Below are 17,235 nucleotides of genomic sequence, written 5' to 3' on the forward strand. Positions count from 1 at the left end.
TCAATTCTGAGTGTTCGATGGACAGAACGAAGTACTGTGGCTGGAGTGTGGCTGGCAAGGGGCAAGTGGGATATGGTGAGGTCAGAGAGCTCGCCAGCCAGTATGAGGAACTGGTTTTTACTCGTGATGTTGTTGGAGGACAAATTGGATGTTTTTCTACAAAGAAGTGACACAATCTGATTTATAATAAACAACTGAATAGGTAAATAAACAAGATAATTTCAGACCACGACACAAACTCTTTAACAAATAAATAAACAAGATACTTACAGAGGAGGATGACACAAACCTTTTAACGAGTAAATATGTAAATGAACAAGATGCCTTTGGAGTATCACCCACTGCCAGTCCATTAATAGACTACTCCCATAACATCTTGGGTGAGTCTTTCTCTCCCTCTTTTTTTTTTTTTTTTTTTACTTTATTGAGGTATAGTTGATTTACAATGTTGTCTTAATTTCTTCTATACAGAAAAGTGACTCAGTTATCCATCTTGTTGTTTATCCATCCTATGCCTCTGCTAATCCCAAACTCACATTCCTTCCCTCCCCTAACCCCCCTTCCCCTTGGCAACCACAAGTCTGTTCTCTATATCTGTGAGTCTGTTTTTGTTTCATAGATATGTTGATTTGTATCATATTTTAGATTCCACATATAAGTGATATCATACGGTGTTTGTCTTGCTCTTTCTGAGTTACTTCGCTTAGTATGATAATCTCTAGGTCCATCCATGTTGCTGTGATTGGCATTATTTCATTCTTTTTGATGACTAATAATCCATTGTATCAATATATATGTACCACATCTTCTTTATCCATTCATCTGTCAATGGACATTTAGGTTGTTTCCATGTTTTGGCTGTTGTAAATAGTGCCGCTATGAACATAGGAGTGCATGTATCTTTTCAAATTATAGTTTTGTCTCGGTATATGCCCAGGAGTTGGATTGCTGGATCATAAGGCAACTCTATTTTTAGTTGTTTTTTTTTCTTTTCTGTCTCTTCCCCCACAGCCCCCCCCCCCCGACATACTTAGCTTCTTTTCTCAGATCTCTGCTTTGTTTATAGATGTAACTTCTCAACACAGGGTGCCATCCTTCTGTCTTTCCTCCTATAGGACGACATTCTATGCAAGATATATACTTTTAAAATAAGGACTCTTGCCATGACTCTCACTCATCAAATCTTTATGATACCTATGCGATTTTTATTTGCTTATCTATTTTACTGTGGAAAATTTTTCGTTTCTTTTGCTTTACTAGCTACATTGTATTTAGCTAATAAAAGCAGGTGGAAAAGAGAGGAGGATGGGTGGCGTCATGGTAGGGAAGGTTGAGTATTCCAGGAGAGCAAAGAGCTTAGTTTGAAGGCTTTGTTTGGTACGTTTAGAGAAGGGGAAAGGCAGGGAGCTGGATGGGCAAGGAAACTGGCCTAAGAAGAGATTGGAGAGGCAAGCAGGCACCAGAGCATAAGGGACCTAGCAGGTCATGGAAAGGGTTTGGATTCTGTTTCAAGAGAAAAATGGATTTGTTGAGAGGGTAGGTGTACAAAAGACCACATATTCTTACTTGTGGAGAGGAAAATGAAGCAGTATATTTAATCAAAGGAGAAATATGTAGCCCCAAATTTTCATCTAGAAAAAAAAAAACCTTTTTTCTATCCTGGTATTTAATCAGTTGGTCTCCAATTAATTACCTTACTCTAGATTCATTATTTAAAGGAGAGTGGTGTTAAAACTTCAACTTGCTATGCCATTCTCCCAGCCAAAGAACATGCTGGGAAAAAAAGTTGTGAGTAAACTCAGGAAGAAACTGGAGGCCATTAAGACATATACAGAGCTGCAACCCAGAAAGATGCTATGGGTGGAAAGAGGCTGGCAACCCAAACCCAAATTCCTAAGCAGGCACAGCCAATATCCCACGGGTCTGAGGGAAGAGTCTCTGAAGTTTACAATTCAGTGCTGCATGGGAATGGGGTGGGTCGATTGATCCTGAGCCAGGGTGAGAGAAACAAAGCAGCAGCCAGTCCCTTAGGACAGCATTGTCCAATGTAAATATAACACAAGGAACATGTGTAATTAAAACTTTTCTAACAGCCACATTAAAAAATAAAAAGAAGAAACAGGGGAAATTAAATTTAGTAATGTATTTAATTTAACCCACTGTATTCAAAGTAGGATCATCTCAACATACAATCAATACAATAAGATATTTTACACTGTTTTTCCTATGAAGTCTTCCAAATCCAGCATATTTATTTCAATTTGCACTAGCCATGTTTCAAGTGCTCAATAGCTGTGATATGGCCTGAAGAGCTAGGGGCTGTGTTGGGTTTTCCCCATCACATTGTGATTTGCAACAGAGGTAGCTAGTCAGAAAAAAAAAAGCCACTTCTAGACTATGTTCATCAGACAAATCTCCAGATCATGCCTGTTGTGGAGCTGTCGGCTACTTCAGCTATTAAACATTCCAGATAGGATGCAGATTGGACCTTGTTCTAGAAGCTTCGGTCTGGTGTCAGTCAAGTTGAGGGCAAATATGAAAGGACGACATCAAACCAAGCATCCCCGAGTCTTACTAGACTTCTAATCAAAATTCATTCCACTAATTTGATTACATTGAAAAATGTAAGCTTCAATGAGAAAACTCATATATTTATAATAATTTATTCCCATCATAATGAGCACTCTCAATTTGTTTCTGCAGTGTCTAACCTTTGCAAATTGCCTTTGAATTGAGCTCATCTGTATTACAAGAGAGCCACACTATCATGAGCTGGGGAAAGGTCATTAGTAATACCTGCCAAATGCACGTTATCTCTTGCCTTAGCTTGCTTTTTTCTTCATTTTCCTGTTTTAGTTATTTATAAGAATTTGCAAACCTTTAGATTAAGTATTCAAAGACTTTAATTCCCTTCAGGGGTCAAACAGTAGGACAAAAACCCTTGAATATGGGCCAGACATTTAGAGAAAATAGAGTTCCTGGTGTACCTGTCCACCCCACATCTCTCAGCAGGCCACCTCTAATCTGATATATTCAGGACAAACAGCCAAGCCCTCAAGTTATTGTAATAAATCTCATTTTAAAATTCATTTACAAGCAAATATTTCAAATTTCCTTGTGGGAAATCACTAGAATTCTAATTGCACCTTGCTTCTTTCTCCTGAGCAAGTGTAAGAGAGGACAAACCTGACTCCATACTGGATCTATTCCTTTAGCTCTAACCCTTGTGCTCTGCTGCCTGTGCTTAGCCATTCGGGCTCTGTACCTTTTGTAAGAGAATGTTGCCTATAGGCTGAAATATACACGTTAGCCCATTCTCTAGGCTCTAACCTTTAAAGGTATAACACTTTTCCATTCATATAGAGATAAAAATTTGCAGAAGGGAGAGTAACATTTGTCTTGTTGGAAGTTTATAGAAACATTGTGACCAGACCTACCTGGACAGCTACAAGAACAAAGGATTCCAGGACCAAGAAGTCTGCAACGACCAGCCACACCCCCTCCCCTTTTAGTAAAAAAGAAGCCTGAATTCTAAATCAGGTAAGATGGTTCTTTGGGACACTAGTCCACCATCTTCTTGGTCTGCTGGCTTTCCAAATAAAGTCACTATTCCTTGCCCCAACAACTTGTCTCTCAATTTATTGGCTTGTCATGCAGCCAGCAGTAAGAGCTTGGACTTGGTAACACAAGGAAACCAAACAACTCAATGTAGCGATTCTTTTGTGGACAAGGTTTATGCCAAAGCTCAGCTATTCCTTGGAGATGCTCATCTGAATTCAGCATTCCTTACCAATTGGAAGTGAAACAAACACGCAAACACTCTTCACAGTACTAATATCACATTAATCCTAAAAGTAATATCTTTCTGTGCTGGGAGGGCTTGACATCTGGATATATATTTTAGGAGGTATAGATTCAGTGCCAAGAGAACATGTCTGAAACTTCTAGCATAAGCACTATTCTTCCCTTTAATTAAAATAGTAGCTAACGCTTATAGAAGGCTTACCGTGTGCCAAGCCCTGTTCTAAGCCCTTTTGTATATATTAAGTCTAATTTTCAAACAACTCTATGAGGTAGTGTGGAAAAAACAAGAAATATATACATATATCGGTCTCTGCCCCAAATTCCTGGCACGGAGCTTCTAAAACCCTTGTAATTTCCTAAGTAATAAGAGCACTAGGAGAATCTTTTGTTCTAATGAGGCAACTCTGTGCGAGCTCCTAGATGACTCCTGGATGGGGACCAGTCACCAGAAAGACCAAACCATGAATGGAAGCTTGGACTTTTCAGCCCCCTTCCCTCCCACTTCTCTAGGGAGGGGATAGGGGCTAGAAATAGACTTAATAATTGATGATGCCGGGCCTCCCTGGTGGCGCAGTGGTTGAGAATCTGCCTGCCAGTGCAGGGGACACGGGTTCGATCCCTTGTTCAGGAAGATCCCACATGCCGCGGAGCAGCTAAGCCTGTGAGCCACAACTACTGAGCCTGTGTGCCACAACTACTGAAGCCCGTGCACCTAGAGCCTGTGCTCTGCAACAAGAGAAGCCACCACAATGAGAAGCCCACACACCGCAATGAAGAGTAGCCCTGGCTTGCTGCAACTACAGAAAGCCCGCATGCAGCAGCGAAGACCCAATGCAGCAATAAAAAATAAATATAAAATAATAAAATAATTAAATTAAAAAATATATAATTGATGATGTGTACGGGAGGAAGCCTCCACAGTTGAAAAATATATCTATGTTCTGAGAGGGTAATGAACCCCAACTCCAGAGGGACAGAAGCTCCTATGCTCAGTGCCCTCCCAGACCTCACCCTATGTATCTCTTCATCTGACTGTTCATTTGTATCCTTTATCATATCCTTTCATAAATTGGTAAATGTGTTTTCCTGAGTTCTGTGAGCTGCTTTAGCAAATAATTGAATCCAAGGGGCAGGGAATCATGGGAACCTCTGATTTGTAGCCAAGTTCAACAGAAGTTGTGGGTAACCTGGGGACTTACTACTTGTGATTGGCATCTGAAGTAGGGCGGGAGCAATCTCGTGGCACTGAGCCCTTAACCTGTGGGATCTGACACTATCTCCAGGTAGCTGGTCCAGAACTGAATTAAAGTGTAGGTCGCCCAGCTGGTGTCACAGAATTGCTTGGTGTGGGAAACAAAAAACCCACACATCTGGTGACCAGAAGTGTCAGAATTATTTTGAGTGTGATAGTAGTATGAGAAAGAAGGAGAAACACAGGAGAAAAGACTAAGTTTTTCAAACACAGATAGATGTTATTATTTTCATTGTCCTGATAAATAAAGTACAAAATGTATCCAACTGTTAAATCCAAGAGGCACACACATGGTTGTGTCTATATATTTTAATTATTTCATAATCAAGTAAAATTAAAAGTTTTTTAAAAGCTCAAAATGATATAAAATGCCTAGCACAAACCCTGGGCATTCAGAAATCATTCCCCATCCCTTCTACACCTCCCAGACCTCCACAGCACCTTCCACGAAACCTCAGGCTTATTCCATCCCCCATTTGTCACCACCTGTCCTGATCATTATTTTTTTGCCATTTAAAAATTTTTTAATTGAAATACAGTTGATTTACAATGTTCTGTTAGTTTCAGATATACAGCAAAATGATTCAGTTATACATGCATACATACATATATTCTTTTGTTACATTCTCTTCCATTGTAGGTTATTACAAGATATTGACTATAATTCCCTGTGCTATACTATTTCTGCCTGTGACCAGACATGCCCCTTATTGCTAACTGGTCAAGCATTGGCTGGAATTAGCAATCACTAGGGTGCTGTGGTCTTTCCAGTATCTATCTGTACCTTAAGTTCTTGAGGGTATTGCTTTGGGGCATCCGATGAAAGCCCAAATGCTATTATTTAAAAATCAGATGAGCACAGCCATGTTCGTGACAGCATTATTCACAATAACCAAAGAATGAAAACAACCCCTGTGTCCACTGACAGATGAATGATAAACAAAACATGGTACATACAACAATGGAATATTATTCAGCCTTAAGAAAGAAGGAAATTCTGACACATGCTACAATATGGATGAAACTTGACGCCATTAAGCTGAGTGAAACAAGCTGTTCACAAAAGGACAAACATTGCATGATTCCACTTATATGAGGTCCCCAGAGTAGTCAGACTCATAGAGACAGAAAGTAGATGGTGTTTGCTGGGGGCTGGGAGGAGGAAATCGGTAGTTATTGTTTAATGGATACAGAGTTTCAGTTTTGCAAAATGAAGTGTGCTGAAGATGGAATGTGGTTTCCCAACAATGTGAATATACTTAATGCCACTGAACTGCACACATAAAAAAGGTCAAGATGATAAATTTTACGTTATGTGTATTTTGCCACAATTAAAAAGAAAAAACAATCAGATGAGCAAGCAAGCTGAAACCCAGAGATGGTTGCTACAAAAACCAGTTCTACTGTATTTCTTGGCTTATTTTTCTTGGCTTTGTTTCTTGTTATTATTCATGCTCACATTTGTGGTATTAATTAAAAGAATTTTTGTCATTAAAGGTAATTTCATCCATAATCCCACAGGCATCCCTAAAGCTCACCAGTTTTAAATTTTTCTGTGGGTTGTGGGTTTCTTTCGGTACGTTTTAATCTTTTGTTTAACATTGAAATATGATAGTTTGCATTCTGTTTCCAAAACAAGTTCTCCATATATTAATTTACAATGTTGACTTATGCTTTATAGTCTTAGTATTAATTTTTAGGGGCCTGAGGACATTTTATTGAACTAATATGCCATCCTTTGTTGATCTATTTATTTCTGGAGGAATAGTTTTAGTTGTTTCTTGGTTTTTTTTTGTTGGTTTTGTTTTTTTTGCGGTATGTGGGCCTCTCACTGTCGTGGCCTCTCCCGTTGCGGAGCACAGGCTCCGGACGCGCAGGATCAGCGGCCATGGCTCACGGGCCCAGCCGCTCCGTGGCATGTGGGATCTTCCCGGACCGGGGTACGAACCCGCGTCCCCTGCATCGGCAGGCGGACTCTCAACCACTGCGCCACCAGGGAAGCCCTGTTTCTTGTTTTATTTGCTTTGTAATTCCAAATCATGACCATTATCATTTTATATGTTTTCATTAAATTTAAAAAATGGAATGGGCTTTATAACTTATAGGTTATTCATTTTTGACCTCATTTGAACAGAATCAAGGTGGTCATGCTCCTTGGTTTATGACATATCATAAGTCTATACATGGATATTTAAATTCTTAAAATTTGATTTCTTCTTTCATTTATGATACCCAGTCTCACTTCTCCTTCCTCTTCTCATGTATTTAACAAACACACTTCCATCATTTTATTTACATGTATACATAGTAGGTTTCATGTTTTGAAAAACCCACTTAAGTAGCATTGTGCTTTTAACCTCATTTGGTTCATTACTTTTTCACTCAACATTGTATTTTTGAGATTTATCCATGTAGCTAAACACAAAGCCAGTTAATTTCTTCTAACCTTTGCATAGAATTCTATTTTATTGGTAGTTCACGTTTAGATGGACGTCACTGTGTCTAACTCCTTGCTACTGAAAGCTATGCTTTTCCCAGCTCACAGGTTTACATCTCTGTTTGCACTTGTGAGGTAGTTTTTGTGGCAGGTACTTGCACACAGGCCTGGGATTGCTAAATCCCAGGGCATCTGCAGCCACAGTTTCAAGAATACTGGAGGCTGTTCTCCAATGGCTCTGTATGCAGGTAGTCCCACCAGTGGTGTCCGAGGGCTCTTACTCTCCAACATCCTCTTCAGAGCTTAGTGTTCTGAAGCCTCAAATTATTGACAAACTAAGAACTGTAAAATTGTATCTGGTTTTGTTTTAATTTGCTTTCCCCTGATAATTAGAGAAGTGAGGCATCTCTCTGATTAGTTCTTATGTGAATTACCTATTAATATCCTTCACCCTTTCAAAAAAATTTTAGGTGTCCTATCCCTTTCTTACTGATTTACAGGAACTTCTATATTGCAGAAGTGCTGAAGCTGGCTTAATTCCTTTTCAGTCCTCTTACAAATAGGCTAATTAGACCACAATCAGTCTATGTCCAGATATGTCGACCCAGAGGTTAGATAATTTGCTTTGACAACTCTGGTTGGATTCTGCATAACTCTCAAGGCTTGGTCTGTCTCTGCAGTCACAATTCAAAGGTCCTACTAATGATGTCTGAGTTGAGGAAAGCCTCTTTCTCAGTAGCTCCAGCAAAAATCTAGGACCGAGATCTCATTAACTTATGCTGTACTTTTAACTTTTCCTGATCAGGGAATAGAATATTCTGACTGACCAGGTTTTGAAAGAGATTCCAATTTGGCATGTCACTAAGTGGCGAAGAGACACTTCCTTCTTGTGTAGAATATAATTCTGCAGCAATACATAAATAAGTACATGTATATTATGAAGATGTATATATTCTTATTCTAATATAAAGAAATTTCCCATCTATCCCCCATCCCATTAAATAAATATATATTAAATTTGACCCGAGGCCTTTTGGCATCTATAAGGATGAAAATTTGATTTCTATTCCCATCTTAATTTATTAAAATGCCAAATATATTCTTTTATTTCCTAAGATGAAGTTTACTGGTATTGCTCCTCTGAATTCCGCTTGCTCATCAGGTATTGTTATTTTAATGTGATGCTAAAGCCTATTTTTGAATATGGGTCATTTACTATTTTTGCTCTGAGGTTCATGAGTGAATGACTCCCTAATTTTCTTTTTTCTGGGTGTGCTCTTTCTGTCAGATGTTAGTATTATGCTCTATGACAAGAATTTGGAAGATTCTCACTTTCTCACTCCTTACCATTTGCTGGAGTAGTTTAAATAGCATTGGAGTTACTATTGCTTAATATTTTAATAGACTTGAGCTGTGAAATTACCTGGCAACTCGTATAGTCAGGTTCATTTTTTAAAAAATTAGTTTTAGGATTTTTCCTCACCTGTATTAATTTAAGCTTTTTTTTTTTTTTTTTTTGATTATACAAAACAGTAACATAGAACAAAAGTCAAAACTTTTTTTTTTGGCTACGCCATGTGGCATGCAGGATCTTAGTTCCCCAACCAGGGATCGAACCTGTGCCCCGTGCCTTGGGAGAGCAGAGTCTTAACCCACTGGACCACCAGGGAGGTCCCAAAACTATTTGAACAGATGTATTCTGAGGATACTCATTCCCATCCACCTCTTCTCACCCACCCTTAGCAGCTTCTGGTTAATCCTTATGCAAAATAAGCATATATATATATATATAGTAGGTTCTTATTTCTCCTTTTTTCCTATGCAAATGGTGTATATTTTGTATCTTGGTTTTTTCTTTTTCAATCTTAACACATCATTAAAATTACTCCATATCAATTCATAGAGATTTTTCTTATCTTTTTTTTTAACATCAGCATATTTTTTTCATAGAGTGGATGACCATTAATTATTTATTCAATCTCCTAGGTATGAGATTTAGGTTCTTTCCATTACTTTGCTATTACAAATCATACCACAATGAATAATATTGTGATTTTTTTCTCTGTGATATTGAAGGTATATATATTCAGGGTAAATTCCTATAAATAGGATGCCTGGTATTACAGGTCTTTGAAAAGAAGGTGAATTCTTAGGTTTCAGTATTTAAGAGTTTGATACATGTTACTTCGACATCTAGATTGTTCTTAGGTGATTTAGGGCTTCTTTTTTGTCCATTTGCTTACGTAATGTATCATGATCTGAAAGATGTTTTATTAGTCTCCTTTTGCTGATGTGCCTTTATTTCTCCTAGTGTTTCCTGTAGATTTTTCTCTGCATTTTGGACCCAATGTTATTTGGTGCACAGGTAGGTATAACTGTAAGATCTGCCTTGAGGATTGTATCCCTCATCACTGTAAAGCACTTTTCTTGACTCATTTAATGTGTTTGTGTCTGAATTCCACCTTGTCTGATGTTGTGACCATGACTCTTGCTTCCCCTTGTCTGCATTTGTGTGTATGGACCTTTGTCCCTTCTTTGATTTTCAACTGTTCCTAGCTGAGTTTTCACTTACACACATCATTCTGTTGGACTCTGCTTAGAATTCCAGCTAAGGGCTTTTCTTTTCGTAGATAGATGTGTACCTTGTTACAAGTTTGATATGGCAAATACATTTTATCTTAGTTACAGTGTCATTCAATTGTTTAACACTTCCTTTGTTTTAGTGTATTTCACTAGGTGTAACAGTGTGTTTGTGTGTGGGGCGCATTCATGTGCACACATATTCTAGAAATTTGGAATATTTGTACAGTTTTTAGTTTTTTTTTTTTTTTTTTTGCGGTATGCGGGCCTCTCACTGTTGTGGCCTCTCCCGTTGCGGAGCACAGGCTCTGGACGCGCAGGCCCAGCGGCCATGGCTCACGGGCCCAGCCGCTCCACGGCATGTGGGATCTTCCTGGACCGGGGCACGAACCCATGTCCCCTGCATCGGCAGGCGGACTCTCAACCACTGCGCCACCAGGGAAGCCCCAGTTTTTAGTTTTTAGGAATTACTTTAACTATAATTTTGTGTAATATACTTAATAGTTTAAATCCTCATTTTTGACTAACTTCCCATTATGAAAATTAGCTGATTCCCCTTTCTCCTTTCTCCTCTTTCTTCCTTCTACCACCTGATTTTTTTTTTAACTTTTTATTAGGAAAAAGTTGTTCACCATGTATGCATCACCCAGCTCCAAAAATAATAATTAAATCTCATTTCACCTATATCCCACTCATTTCTCCTCTCCTGTGTTAATTTAAAGCAAATTCAATTCATATCTTTTTTTCCTGCAAACACTTCAGTATGTATTTCTAAAAGACAAGAATTTAAAGTATTTAAACAAATATCATTGTTATACCCAAAATACAAATTAAGGCAGGAGTGAATGATGTAGCAGAACTGGAAGTGGCCTCACCCGAGAAGGGAAGGGATAAGGTTAAGATTGAGCTAACCATTTGGTCAGCATTAACTTTTCCAGTTACATCATAAATGATACAAAAATTTTAACTCAGGATTCAAATAAATCCACATATTTTGATGGGTTGCTGTATATTTTAAGTCTCTTTTAATCTATAGGCTCCAGCTCCCTCATCTCTCTCTCTCTCTCTCTCTCTCTCTCCCTCTTTCTTGAAATTTGATTTTTGAAGACGCTGAACCATTTGTCTTGTGGAGTGTTCCACAGTTTGGATTTTGCAGATTGCTTCCTTGTGTCATAGTTCAACAGGTTCCTCTGGTATCTATATTTCTATAGATAAAAAAATTGGTAGTTGCATCTAGGATATTTATCATATTCAGGTTCTTATTTTGGAGAAGATGTTGGTGGTGGCAAGACTACTTTATAGGTAGTAGCATACATTGTCTTCCATGAAGAGATATGTTAATAGCTGACTGTCTCTTTTTAAGATGGTTGAAGTTGGGGACTTCCCTGGTGGTCCAGTGGTTAAGAACCCACCTTCCAATGCAGGGGACACGGGTTCAATCCCTGGTCAGGGAGCTAAAATCCCACATGTCACCGGGCAACTACCGAGCCCGCATGCCACAACTAGAGAGAAGCCCACGTGCCACAACGAAAGATCCCGTATGTCGCAACAAAGACCTTACTTAGCCAAAAACAAAAATAAATAAATACTAAAAAAAATAAAAAGATGGTCAAACTTGTTGATATCCAATGCTTAGACCTATTAATTCACTGGGGGTTGTAAAATAATATTCTAATTTTCTTCTTCTGCATTTATTACCTGGAATACTTCTATAATCATTTATTGTTTGGTTACATAAAGATGGTGACACAGTTTGTATCAGAAAGAGCATAAATGCTTGACTCATTCCCTTTATTTACTAAATCTTAAGGGAACACTGGGAATAATTGCTTTAGAATATTACATAATCACTCATTTGAACTGAAAGCACAGTAGTTTGACCTTATAGATTTTATCAGATAAATCCTAAGGATACATACACAGACAACTGTAAAGAAATAAAAGTTTCAATAATCATATCATTAGTCTTACTATGGTGTGTATATAATATATATTATTGGGATAGAGCAAATTGATATGTTAATGTTTTCAGGAAACAAAACTTTCAGAGAGAAAATAGCTACAAATATAAAATCAAACAAAAACTCTGAAATGGGAATATTAGCTTGAGCTTATGATATATTTTCTTCTATATTTTAAAAATAGAAACTATGCAAAGCTGTTACCGAGTCCAAGCTCGTACTACTCCCTGCATGATAGGCCAATAAATCAAGAGACGAATTGTTGGGGCAAGGAATAGTGACTTTATTTGGAAAGCCAGCAGACCAAGAAGATGGTGGACTAGTGTCCCAAAGAACCGTCTTACCTGAGTTAGAATTCAGGCTTCTTTTATACCAAAAGGGGAGGGAGTGTGGCTGGTTGTTGCAGACTTCTTGGTGCCGGAATCCTTTTTTCTTGCAGCTGTCCAGGTAGGTCTGGTCACAATGTTCCTATATGCTTCCAACAAGACAAATGTTACTCTGTGTTCTGCAACTTTTTATCTCTGTATGAATGGAAAAGTGTTATACTTTTAAAGGTTAGAGCCTTGAGACTGGGCTATTTCAAGGTGTAGTCAACATTCTCTTACAAAAGGTACAGAGCTCCATGACTAAGCACAGGCAACAGAGCACAGGGGTTAGAGCTAAAGGAATAGACCCAATATGGAGTCAGGTTTGTTCTTCTCTGTTACAGAGCCTAGTACAAATAAGCACCCTGACCTCCTAGATTATGATTTCTAATCTTATATCTCACTAACAGGACTCAGGGGTCCTTAGCGGTATGACTAATTCCAGATCTGGATTAGATGAACTTGGGCATCTTTTTATAATGAAAAGCAAGGAAGCTATCAAAGGTTATTGGGGATATGTCAGAAGGATTCAAAATCCAGCTTGAAGGGGTTCTTACTTGCCAAAAATCAGATGATTTGAGTGTAAAAACAAAACAAAATAAAACAAAACATCCTGAAACAGATTGAAACACATCAAATATATGAGAATTCATGAGTTCATGATAATACTCCCCTCCTCACTCAAAAAAACAAAACCAAAACCAACCAAACAAACAACAACAAAAAAAACAAACAAAAAACAACCCAGCTCATTGACATTGATCTCCTTTGGAAGATGCTGAGGAATCAATTGATAATTCAAAAAACAAAATTCTAAATAAGTGAAAACAAACTATCTTCCTACATTTTCTTTATGAATTACACCTCAGATAAGCAAATATTTGATAATGAAAAGCTCTATGTTCTACATAATAGATAAAATTGATAAATAAACAAAGGAAATAAGGTGAAATTTAGAGTACTACAATTTTGCAGGTCCTTAAAAAAATTGGTTATAAGCAAACAATGATCAGTGACTGCTAAAACAACTAATTTTAATCTGATTAATCTTAAAAAAATCATCAGACATTTTGTACCTTAATGTGATACAATAGGAAATTCACAACTTCACTTGTGAAGTATTCTTGCAAAAAAAAAAAACGATTAAACCCCGAAATATAACTACTAGTTTACAAAAACATAAGAAGGAGAGAGGTGTGTTAAATGACATCATGGGGATACTGTCAGCAAAATTCAGAATCTAAGAAATTCTACTGGACAAAAAGAAATGAAAGACAGATGGACAGAAACAAAGAAAGAAGGAAGGAAGGAAAGAAGGGAGGAAGGGAGGAAGGAAAAGGGAGAACCTATAAAACTTTCTGAGATGATGAAAATATTCTCTATATCTGTGCCATCCAGTTAGGTAACTACTAGCCACATGTTAGAATCGAGCACTTGAAGTACAGCTAATGAGACCGAGGAGCTGATTTTAAATATTTTAAATATTGTTTAATTTATAAACAATTTATTAAATTTAAATAGCCACATGTGGCTATGGACAGCATAGCAAAAACTAAAAAATAAGAGAGACATCAACTAAATGCAATGTATGGAGTTTACTTGAATCCTGAAATAAACAAACCAATAAGATGTTCCAAGTATAAAAAACAATTAGGAACTATTTCGGAAATTTGAAACCTGAAAGGATATTTATATTAAGAAATTCTTGTTGGGCTTCCCTGGTGGCACAGTGGTTAAGAATCCACCTGCCAATGCAGGGGACACGGGTTTGGGCCCTGGTCCAGGAAGATCCCACATGCTGCAGAGCAACTAAGCCCGTGCACCACAACTACTGAGCCTGCACTCTAGAGCCTGTGAGCCACAACTAGTGAGCCTGTGTGCCACAACTACTGAAGCCTGTGCGCCTAGAGCCTGTGCTCCGCAACGAGAAGCCACCGCAATGAGAAGCCCGTGCACTGCAACGAAGAGTAGCCACCGCTCGCTGCAACTAGACAAAGCCTGTGCGGAGCAACGAAGACCCAATGCAGCCAAAAATAATAAATTAATTAATTAATTAATTAAAAAAACTTCTTGTTAATTATTTTTAATTAGGTTAAAATATTATGCTTATTTTTTTGAGTCCATATCTTTTAGGCAAACAAAATGAAGCATTTATGGATAAACCATTATTATATATGTGATTTGCTTCAAAGTGATCTAATGGCGATGGAAGGGAGAGTGTGTGTGTGTGTGTGTGTGTGCGTGCGTATGCGTGTGTGTGTGTGTGTGTGTGTGTGTGTGTGAATGAGGGGCCAAGATTTGATGTGTACTGATAATTGTTGAAGCTGTAGTATTCGTTTCCTACGGCTGCTGCAATAAGTTACCAGAAATTTGGCTTCAAACAGCACACATTGATTCTTCTACACTGTAATTAGTTCCAGAAATCGGAAGTCCCAATAGTTCCACTGAGCTGAAATCAAGTGTTTGCAGGGCATGCTTCCTCTAGAGATTCTAGGGGAGAATCCATTTCTTTCTTTGCCTTTTCCAGTGTTTTGAGTGGCATTTCTTTTATTCCTTGGTTCAGGTCCTACTCCTCCGTCTTCAAAGCCAGAAGCATAGCATCTGCTTCTCTCGGCTTCCATCCCAGGGTCTTCTCTTTTGTCTGAAATCAAATCTCCCTCTTCCTCCCTATTCTAAGGATGTTTGTGATTATACAATAGGGCTTACCTGGATAATCCAGGACAGCCATGCCATGGCAAGATCCTTAATTTAATCACATCTGAAAAGACCCTTTTCTCATATAAAGAAACATTCATGGCTTCCATGGATTAAGGAGCTTGGTGTCTTTGGGGGCTATTATTCAGCCTACCAGACTGCGTGATGTTCACATGGGGATTTTTAAGAAGTATCTATCTATCTATCTATTTTTGCTGCACCGGGTCTCAGTTGTGGCACACGGGATCTCCGTTGCTGCATGCGGGATATTTAGTTGTGACACGCAAACTCTTAATTGCGGCATGTGGGATCTAGTTCCTGACCAGGGATCGAACCCAGGCCCCCAGCGTTGGGAGCGCGGAGTCTTGGCCACTGGATCACCAGGGAAGTCCCCACGTGGGGATTTGTTATCCTATTCTCTGCACTGTAGTACAGGTTGAAAAAATCTCAAATAAAAAATCAAAAAACCAAATTTGTCTGATGTGTATGCATAGCAGTTTGTACAATATCACTGATTTAGATGGGATCTCAGGACCCATAACCCAAATCTTTGTTCTGACAAGTTGTGCTGCCGCTCGCTTGTCAGGAGCCACAAACAAATCACAGGCCTTGGGGAGTTAACGGCCTAAAAGACTGTTTTCTTTTTGCAGAGCTATTTTGTTCTTGGTGACTTCTATAAACCTGGAGCCCAATGTTTCTAATGACTGAAGAGGAGATAGTCGTCAGTGTAGACATGTTACTGACTGTTATCTGGGTTACATTTGCCAAGAGACTGGAGGCCCTCTGCTTACACTGATTTTATGGACACAGCCAACCAGTGGAGTAAGTTTTAGGGTTTCCTTTCTGTGATTGTTCTTGTTGCTGCGGTTATTCTCTCTCTCTTTCATGCAATTTAAACTCTTAATATGCTCATCTTTTAGGAAGCTGAATACATGAAAATTCAAATTATGAAAAAGAAAAACTATAGGTAGGGAATGGGGTTAGAGTGGTTTTCTTATTTTTCTTTTTTAAAAAATTAATTAATTAATTTTTTTGGCTGTGTTGGGTCTTCGTTTCTGTGCGAGGGCTTTCTCTAGTTGCAGCACGCGGGGGCCACTCTTCATCACGGGTGCGCGGGCCTCTCACTGTCGCGGCCTCTCTTGTTGTGGAGCACGGGCCCTAGAGCGCAGGCTCAGTAGTTGTGGCACACGGGCTTAGTTGCTCCACGGCATGTGGCATCTTCCTGGACCAGGGCTTGAACCTGTGTCCTCTGCACTGGCAAGCGGATTCTTAACCACTGCGCCACCAGGGAAGCCCCCCTAGGGTGGTTTCCTTGATAAAAAGATTCACATGAAGTTTCTTCTGAATAAAATGTACTCTCCATATACTATAACTATCTGTTGAAATTTTAGATTTTCCTGAACACGTTTAAGCAAAATGATATACCTGTTAATTTTTGTCCTACTCCAATGGAGTTTTAAACCGTGAAAATTATTATCTCCATGGAAGCAAGGGTGACCCTTTTGTTAAAATAACTCGTCAGTGGTAACCGATGTCTCACAAGATTCAGCCTGCAGTGGCAGAGCAAGAAGCAAGAATACGAGGCCTATTTTTGCTCCCTGAGTTTTTGTTTCTGTCAGTTGAAAGATATATCTTTAGCTTAGTTGCTTATAATTATAAACTGTTCATTGCAAGAAGTCAAGCAAATAGAATGGAATTTAAAAAGCGCCTCCACAGGTAATGAAAAAATCCAATCTAGTGTCAAAGTCTTTTATTCCCATTTAAATAAGAAGTACGGATTGCTTTTTACAACCCTGAGAATGTGATTAGTGCCACTGAAGTGATACCTTTATTATATGAGGCATAATTCTTAGGACAGTTTATCAGAACGGACCAATAATTACTTAAGGTTCCACCAACCTCCTCCTAGCTGTGACTCAAAAAAAGTGATATTGGATTCTAAGTCACTTAGCTTTGGGTGTTGAGGTAACATTCCAGTGTAGGAGAGGAAAATATTCTTTTTTCCTTCTACCCTCCTGGGTTCTCCAGCTGGGTCCTGTAACATTAGACTGACAAAAGATAGATTAGTAAGAGAACAGTAAAGAGAAGTTTATCAGCGTGTGCACTGTGTATACACATGGGCATACCGAGGGATGAGTTACT

Source organism: Phocoena sinus, chromosome 7 (assembly GCF_008692025.1).
Source record: "Phocoena sinus isolate mPhoSin1 chromosome 7, mPhoSin1.pri, whole genome shotgun sequence".
Taxonomy (NCBI): domain Eukaryota; kingdom Metazoa; phylum Chordata; class Mammalia; order Artiodactyla; family Phocoenidae; genus Phocoena; species Phocoena sinus.